This window comes from Triturus cristatus, chromosome 3_1 (genome assembly GCF_964204655.1).
Source record: "Triturus cristatus chromosome 3_1, aTriCri1.1, whole genome shotgun sequence".
NCBI classification, from domain to species: Eukaryota; Metazoa; Chordata; class Amphibia; order Caudata; family Salamandridae; genus Triturus; species Triturus cristatus.
Genome location: NC_140583.1, coordinates 362,162,692 through 362,171,608, shown reverse-complemented (window position 1 = coordinate 362,171,608; position 8,917 = coordinate 362,162,692).

Here is an 8,917-nt window from a genome sequence, read left to right as displayed (position 1 = left end):
CAAGGCTTCCCCTCTGGGAGTCAGACAGCACCGTCGTGGGGGAAAAACATTGCTAGGCGCTCGGCCCGGGAGCCCGCCCCACCCACCAGGGGGCGAGGGAGGGGGCTCCCGGAGCGACGAGAGCAGGCAACCCCTCAGCCCGGCCACACGGGACCAGGTCGGACCAGGTACCTGGCAACGAGGGAGGGTCACTCCACCTGCACATCAGCCGTCTGTCGCCGGATCGGCCCCGAGCCATGCCAGCAGGGGCTGGCGATCGGCCCACCACCACCCTCGCCTGGGTCGGAGGTGCCGGAAGGGAAGAGCCAGGCAGCTCCCCATCCCGCACGCCTCCCACCGAGAGGAGCCGGGGTCCCCTCGCAGGCCCTCGGCCCCTTCTCTTCCAGGCCGCCCTGCCGCACGAGAAGGGCCGCTCCTCGGATGCCCGAGACCCGGTCAGATCGGGCCGGGTCTCGGGACGCCTGGAGGGCCCAGCCGGCGCCAGGGCCTTTTTTTCGAGGGAGGGGTGGTGCCAGCCAAGGGATGCACTGCCATTCGGGTTCCGTGCCGGGTGAGCTCGGGTTCTGTCTCGGAGAGGGACTGGGGATGGGGGCCGCCCCCCGTCCCCGGTCCCTCGCGCGTCGGTCGAGGCCTTCCCCCCGGGAGGGGAAGGCCCCGCCGAAGTCCCAGTCCTAAACCCCAGCGCCCCATGCCGGGGCGCACCAGGGCCGGGCCCTGTGCCTACGGTTCGTGCTCGCAGGAGGCGGGCCAAAATGGCTATTTTTCCTAAATTAAATTAAATTAAATTGCTAAATTAATATACCTATTTGTGAATATTCCTCTCCGCCTGAACATGTCCGTCTTTAAGGTGCTGCCGACGGCCCTATTGTAATTTGTCTGGGGGGGCAAGAAACCTCGTTGCAGCTGGAAGTGATGACACTTTATTTATGTATGTCATACTCGATGCAGTGCCAGGGGGAAGGGGAGGGGTGGAGAGGGGTTCTTCTCTGTGTTGTAAGAGATGGTCGCTACATATTTGTTTCATATATTTGTTTGGCACATTGTGTAATTTTGAACTGCTTGCATTGATTCTACTAGTGAGACGCTGATGGCTCATATGTGAAACATTTGTATTGCACCCCAAGCTTTCAAAAAACAAATATTAAAAAAAAACAAAAAAACAGGGACTGCCCACACAGTGCACACCTGGATGTGATAATGCTCCAGGAGACACACCTATAGGGATGGATTTCTTAGAAGGGTGGCATAGGTTGTGTTGGCTAACACAGTTTACACTTTTGGGTCGTGGGGCGTTATCAATTTTTATTAAAAGGTCACCCCCCTTTGAAATTACTCATAAGTGGACAGATCCCTCTGGACGCTGTGTAGGAGTAACGGACATATGGGGCCGACCCGAGATAACACTCATATGTGTCTATGCCCCACCTCGACTGCAATCTCTTGTGCTGACAAATGTCCTTCTAGAGACACCCATATCCCTTCAAATTATGGGGACGACTTTAATAACGTAATGTGCACAGCCTTGGATCCCTCTGAAAGCCATGGCACACCGACAAGCACTACCCTGTTAGCACGCTTTGCCGACACATTCGGACCGACTGACGTGTGGCGACACCAACACCCGCACAATAGGCAATACTCCTGTTTTTCGGTGGCCCATAAAGTCTATTCTAGGCTAGATTATATTTGTGTCCCATTAGGTGAACTGGGTGGGATAAGCCGGGCTGACTATCTCGCACGGGGATATCAGATCACTGCGCTATGGGTGTGCGTGGAAATTAGGACCCGGGATCCGAACACACAGTGTCAACTGAATGCCTGGGATCTGCAGAACAGTGCCATTATGATAGAATCTCTGCAGAATGCATAACTGGCTCATAGCGGTCAAGGACCACAACGCCCCATAGGTCTTCCTGTCATTAGATGCGGAAAAAGCATTTGATGCAGTACACTAGCCCTGCATTCTCGCTACCGCTCGCACTAGCCCTCTGCTTGGTAATTTTACTGCCGTCTCTGTGCCTCTCCCCGCCCCTCTCTCTTCCATGCCCTGACTGCCTGTGCCTTTTTGCCTTTTGTATCCTGAGTGCCTGTGTCCTTTTTTTGCTTTTTGTATCCCGAGTGCCTGTGTCCTCCTTTGCATCTTGTGCCCTGAATTTTGCCCCCCTTTTACTCCTGTACCCTTGTTTGCGCCTCGTTACTCTCCTCGCCACTCGTTCCCGCTGCCGCGTCCCTGTTGCCCCGCCCCCTTGCATCCCATTGGCCGCCCCGCTCCCACCTCACAGCTGCTCCTCCCTCCCTCTCCCCCACATATGGAGGCCGCGCAGCGGACGCGCGCAGCAGGCACGCCAAAGGCGTGCCTAAGGCAAGCCCGTCTGCGGCCGGCCCGCGCCCAGCGCCAGGACCCCTGGACCTCGCCGGAGCCAGCCAACCCTACAGAGATATGACGCCGCCACCCTCCACGCACTCAACACCGGCCGACAGCCAGCCTGCTACCAAGCCAACCCAAAACGCACCCACGGAGCTTTCACCTGCCACGCCTGCAACTTCACCTGCCCCCGATCCTACACCGCTCCCACCAAGCCAGGCCCCAGCTACGATCACCTCAAGTGCATCTTGCTCAACACCCGCTCCGTCCACAGACACGCCGTCGAACTCTGGAACCTTCTCGACACAACATCACCAGACGTCGCCTTCCTCACAGAAACCTGGATGAACGCCTCCTCAGCTCCCGACGTCGCCATAGCCATCCCGGATGGCTACAAGATCGCCCGAAAGGACCGCCTCAACCGAGCCGGAGGAGGCCTCGCCATCGTCCACAGAAACACCATCCGAATCACGACCAACTCCGACGACACCCTCACCGCCGCCGAACACCTCCACTTCCAGATACACACCGACCCCAAGACCACCCTCAGAGGCACCCTCGTCTACAGACCCCCGGGACCACGCACACAATTCAGTGACACCATCGCAGACTTCGTCAGCCCGCACGCCCTTACCTCCGCAGACTACATCCTTCTAGGGGACCTCAACTTCCACCTGGAAAACAACGACAGCAACACCACCTCCCTGCTGGACAACCTCACCAACCTCGGACTCAAGCAACTGGTGAACACCCCCACCCACAATGCCGGCCACACGCTTCACCCCATCTTCTCCTCCAGCAAGCACATCTCCTTCAGCCACACCACCGGACTACACTGGACAGACCACAGCTGCGTCCACTTCAACTGCGGGTGAACCACAACCCACAACCACCCTCAATAGGATCCCCGCAGAAGCTGGAGCAAGATCACCGCCGACCAGCTCACCACCTCCCTCAGACGGAACCCTCCCACCATCGCAACGAACCCCGACGTAGCAGCCCGCAGCTTCACACAGTGGCTCACCGACTGCGCTGATGACCTCGCACCACTGAAGAACCCTCCCTGCAGACCCGGAAGCAAGAAAACCCCTTGGTTCAGCGACGAACTCAAAAACTCCAAGAAGAACTGCCGCACCCTCGAGAAAGCCTGGTGCCATGACCAGACCACAGAAAACATGACGGCCTTCAAGAACGCCACCCGCGTACACCACCAGCTGATGCGCACCACCAAAAGATCTACATTCAAATAACGACTGGAAAACAACACCCACAACAGCAAGGAGCTCTTCAGCATCGTCAACGAGCTCTCCAACCCCAGCTCCGGAAACAACAACATCACCCCCTCGCAAGACCTCTGCGACTCACTCGCCTCATTCTTCCACCGCAAGATCGCCAACATTCACAACAGCTTCGGCGCACCAACCATGCAACCTACAACCGAACCAACAACCCCCACCACCACCATCTGCAACTGGACCCCGGTCAGCACCGAAGACACCACCCGCACGATGAACACCATCCACTCCGGATCACCTACCGACCCCTGCCCCCAACACGTATTCAACAAAGCCGACTCCATCATCGCGCCCCAACTCCGGGACATCATCAACGTCTCCTTCACCACTGCCACCTTCCCAGAGAGCTGGAAGCACGCAGAGCTCAGCGCCCTACTGAAGAAACCAACAGCGGACCCCACCGACCTCAAGAACTTCCACCCCATCTCGCTCCTCCCTATCCCTGCCAAAGTCATCGAGAAGACAGTCAACAGACAGCTCGCCGCATTCCTTGAAACGAACAGCTCCCTCGGCCCCTCGCAGTCCGGTTTCCGAGCCAACCACAGCACCGAGACCGCCCTGATCGCAGCCACCGATGACATCAGATCCCTGCTCAACAACGGGGAAACAGCGGCCCTCATCCTGCTGGACCTCTCCGCGGCGTTCGACACTGTCTGCCACCGCACCCTAGTACAGCGCCTCAGCGACGTCGGCATCCGAGAGAAGGCACTGGAGTGGATCATCTCGTTCCTCGCCGGCAGAACCCAGAGAGTCCGCCTCCCCCCGTTCAGATCCAAGGCCACTGAAGTCATCTGCGGCATACCGCAAGGATCATCACTCAGCCCGACCCTCTTCAACGTCTACATGAGCCCTCTCGCAGCCATCGCACGCCAACAAAACCTCAACATCATCTCCTACGCCGACGACACCCAGCTGATCCTCTCCCTCACCAACGACCCCGCCACCGCCAGAGCCAACCTACACGAAGGGATGAAAGACGTCGCTGAGTGGATGAAGAACAGTCACTTGAAACTGAACTCAGACAAGACGGAAGTCCTCATCCTGGGATCAGCCCCCTCCGCTTGGGACGACTCCTGGTGGCCCCCTGCCCTGGGCACCACTCCCAAGTCAACGGACCACGCACGCAACCTGGGCTTCATCCTGGACTCCTCCCTCTCGATCACCAGACAAGTCAACGCCGTCTCTTCATCATGCTTTAACACCCTGCGCATGCTCCGTAAGATCTTCCGTTGGATCCCCACCGAAACCAGGAAGACGGTCACCCAGGCACTCGTCACCAGCCGACTGGACTACGGAAACACCCTCTACGCCGGAACCACAGCCAAACTACAGAAAAGACTCCAGCGCATACAGAACGCCTCCGCACGACTCGTCCTGGACATCCCCCGACACAACCACATCACCGGCCACCTGAGAGACCTGCACTGGCTCCCCGTCAGCAAGAGGATCACGTTCAGACTCCTCACCCACACACACAAGGCCCTCCATGATTCGGGCCCCAAGTACCTCAACAACCGCCTGACATTCTACACACCCACCCGCCAGCTACGCTCGTCCAGCCTCGCACTCGCCGCCGTACCACGCATCCGCAGAGCCACTGCCGGAGGAAGATCCTTCTCCTACCTGGCCGCCAAGACATGGAACTCCCTCCTTATCTGCCTTCGAATGACCCAGGACCATCTCTCCTTCAGAAAGCAACTCAAGACCTGGCTATTCGAGCAGTAGCGGACCCCCTCCCCCCCAGCGCCTTGAGACCCTTCCGGGTGAGTAGCGCGCTTTACAAATGCTATGATTGATTGATTGATTGATTTTTAGATTCCACACTGGTCAAGTATGGGTTTGGTCCAAACTTCAGGATAGGGGTGGCATTATTATACAATGCCCCCAGAGTGGCTGTATGGGTAATTGGTAGACTGTCTCAGGAATTCCCCACTGGTCGTGGGACCAGACAGGGGTGCCCCCTGTCCCCACTCCTATTTGCGTTAATTGTGGATTTCCTAGCATGTGCTATTAGACCACACACAGGAGTGTGGGGTTTTAGGACCACTCCTAAGGGCTGCGAGGACGAGAAGATATCCCTTCACGTGGATGGAATTCTTCTATATGTAACAGAACCCAACACAACTATTCCCACGCTGTTCCAAATAATCGATGACTATAAATGGTATTCAGGCTATAAGATGAATTGGAACAAATCAGTAGTGTATAGCCCAAGACAGACAATGTAATGGCATCCTCTGCCTGGGGCCTTAAAGGTGGTTACGGAGGGCTTTAAATATCTAGGCATATTTCTTACACCCCATAATGAGGTTTGCCGCAGCCACAATATTGGACAGGTGTAGACTAAATTTAAGGATGACGCACAGAAAGATGGAGAGATTTGCCCCTCACTATAATGGGACGAGAGGCTATGTTTAAAATGATTACCAGTTCCTTTATGTCCTCCAAGATACTTACCACCCACTCCCCAGAACAATATTTAAGGAAATAGGCATTGAACTACAATCACTATTATAGCTGGGAAGGCACACAAGAATCGCACGGAGGACACTACAACGTAACCCATACAATGGTGGGCTGGCACTGCTGGATATTGAGGCCAATTACTGGGCAGCACATCTGACCCCATCAACGACTGGATTCACAAAGCAAGGAATCACCTCACGTACAGATTAGAACAGGAAACACTAACTCCCCACAATTCTTCCATTAATTATATGTGGCAAAGGAACACACAGGTTGCTCCTTGTGACGCGGGTCACCTTAGAAGTGTGAGAAGGAGAAACTAGAACCTTCGGGTAGGTCAAAAGGGTTACCAGGGCAATGCCGCTGTGGAAAGGGAAGTGGCTTAAGCAATTTGCTGGGGATTACCAATGTTGGGAACATTATCGAAATAGAGGAATTTAAATATTTCTCCATCGTTTAAACCGCATATAAGCTCCATGGTTCCCAATTCATCAAATATGCCCAACTGAGTTACGCATGGCTGGCGGAAGGACTGGTGGGGGCCGATTTACCAAAGTATGCACCACTCGAAGGGAGGTTACTACAAGAAGAGCTACTGAATAAAGCAGTGTCCCTTACCTATAAAACATTGAATAACAACATGCCCGATAGGCAAACTCAGGGAGACATGGGAAAGTGAGCTGGGTACTATGGAGGACATAGACTGGGAGGCAGCCCTGATGCATCCTAGAGAGGTAGCGAACAAAGCTATATTGCACCTCGTTCAATATAAGATTCTCCGCAGGGTATACTGTGATAGAGCAAAGTACGGCCCTTTACTACACGTCTCCTGTCTTGCTGCACCTGTAGTGGTGGTAATTCCTCATCTGAGTTGGATTTGGGCTATGGTGATGTTGTGCAGACCCTTCCTCATGGCTATATTGTGTAGAATGGCACATGTGGTGATAATTTTACAACCCCTCAGGTCTGTAAAGTAGTGCTCCGCCAGTTTTGTAGAGGCAGCGGAATCTAGATTTCAGTATGTCAAAGATCTGTTTTATGATCGACCTTGTTTCTTATCTGCCCTGTTGTAGTGCCACTGTATGCAGTGAGTCAGCAATTCTCTAACCAAGTAAACAGCCATTGCCAAATTCACCCTGAGACAATCTGTCATGTATTCCACTGTGGCGGAACATGAAGAAGTAATGGGTGCTGCCTCTGAATCTGGCCCCAAGGTATGTTATGATGCATGGGGCATCACACACTATCTGTAAATTGAGTTAGTGTGAGCTTTTGCTATTTCTGTAGATGAATTAATTTACTGTGGGGGGACATATGGTAATATGTGTGCCATCAATACAGTCAATAACATTGGGGAACTGGGCTACCCTGTAAAACATTGATTTGGACTGTTGCAAATATTGGGGAGTATTAGGAAACGATATGTATTGGCTAACTTTGGTAACCATGATGTCCAGAAACTTGTGTAAGATCCTGGAAAATGAACTTTGTAACACCCTCCCCCCGTTACTGCTATGAACCCTTGGAAACTGCCAGAAGCTTGAAGGTGTAGACAACATAAAACCTGCACATGTGGTGGGATTGCATTGCTTCTCAGTGTTGGGGCCTGAAGCTGAGGTTGTAACTCAGCAATGAATTCTAGGATTCCTTCCCTAATGAGTCTGCACTTCTCGTATATCTCCTCCTCTGTCTGTTCAAACAGGGTGACAATCACCCTAAATATGCTCTCCTGTCTCCTCCTCCTTCTCTGCCTGTCAACAAAAATCCTTATCTTCCTCGCCAAGACATACAGAACTGTCATTCTGAAACAGCCTGATGCATTTTGGGTAGCTTTTCATAGTTTGCACTTGTTTCAGATTTATGGTAATTGCATTTCCTAAATGGCCATTTTTGCGACTATTCGCAATTAGTAGCTCCTTTGTACATGGTGTTTGCGATTCGCTATGTGGAAATCCCTGTTTGCAATTTCCTATTTAGGGATTTCCAAAATGCAATTTCTACTAGATAGAAATTGCATTTTGCACCAGAGAAAAGGCCTTTTGTGCAATCAGAAATAGCATCTTAACGGCCTGAAACTGCGAATCGCACTGTTACGAAATGCAAAATGCCTTCGTGCATATGGCTTTAATTAATGGTGTGTTAGAAGAAAACACAACAACAAGATTGTTGCATTCACTCCAGCAAGATTGCCGCATAGTTCACTTTTCCAAATCCTCAAACCTTGCCATTAGTGAAAGAAAAGTAAACACCAATGTCAATGTTAAAAGAATAAGCAGCAATTTGTCAGAAGACTAGATTGACATTTGACCTCTGTCTTTGAAAGCACAGCAAATGTGACAGGATAAAACAAAATTTAAAGTCTTCTTTAATTCTCGTTCACCTTCTGACTTCCAGCATGATTCTAGAGCACTTATTATGAGTTGGTCAGTAATTAGTGTGACATTTATATCTGAGTCGAATCTATCAAGTGCAATAAATACCAGCCATTACAAGCTTTTCCCCAATAAGGAGAATAGCATGCAGATTTTGATGCACAATGCACCAAAATCCACATTTCCTAGTATTTACAAAAATATTTCCTGTGATAAATAGGTTTGACCTGCTGAAATTGATGTGATTTTTATCACTATACCAGTAATTCTGATATGTATTTCTGATTCTGACAGCAGGAGTTACTGTACACACTGGAACTTAACAGCCAGCTCATAATGAGGACTTTATACATTTTCTAGATTATTAGAAATGCAGAGTTTGGTTTTCTAGATCCCTGGCACGGTCAATGTGACATCTT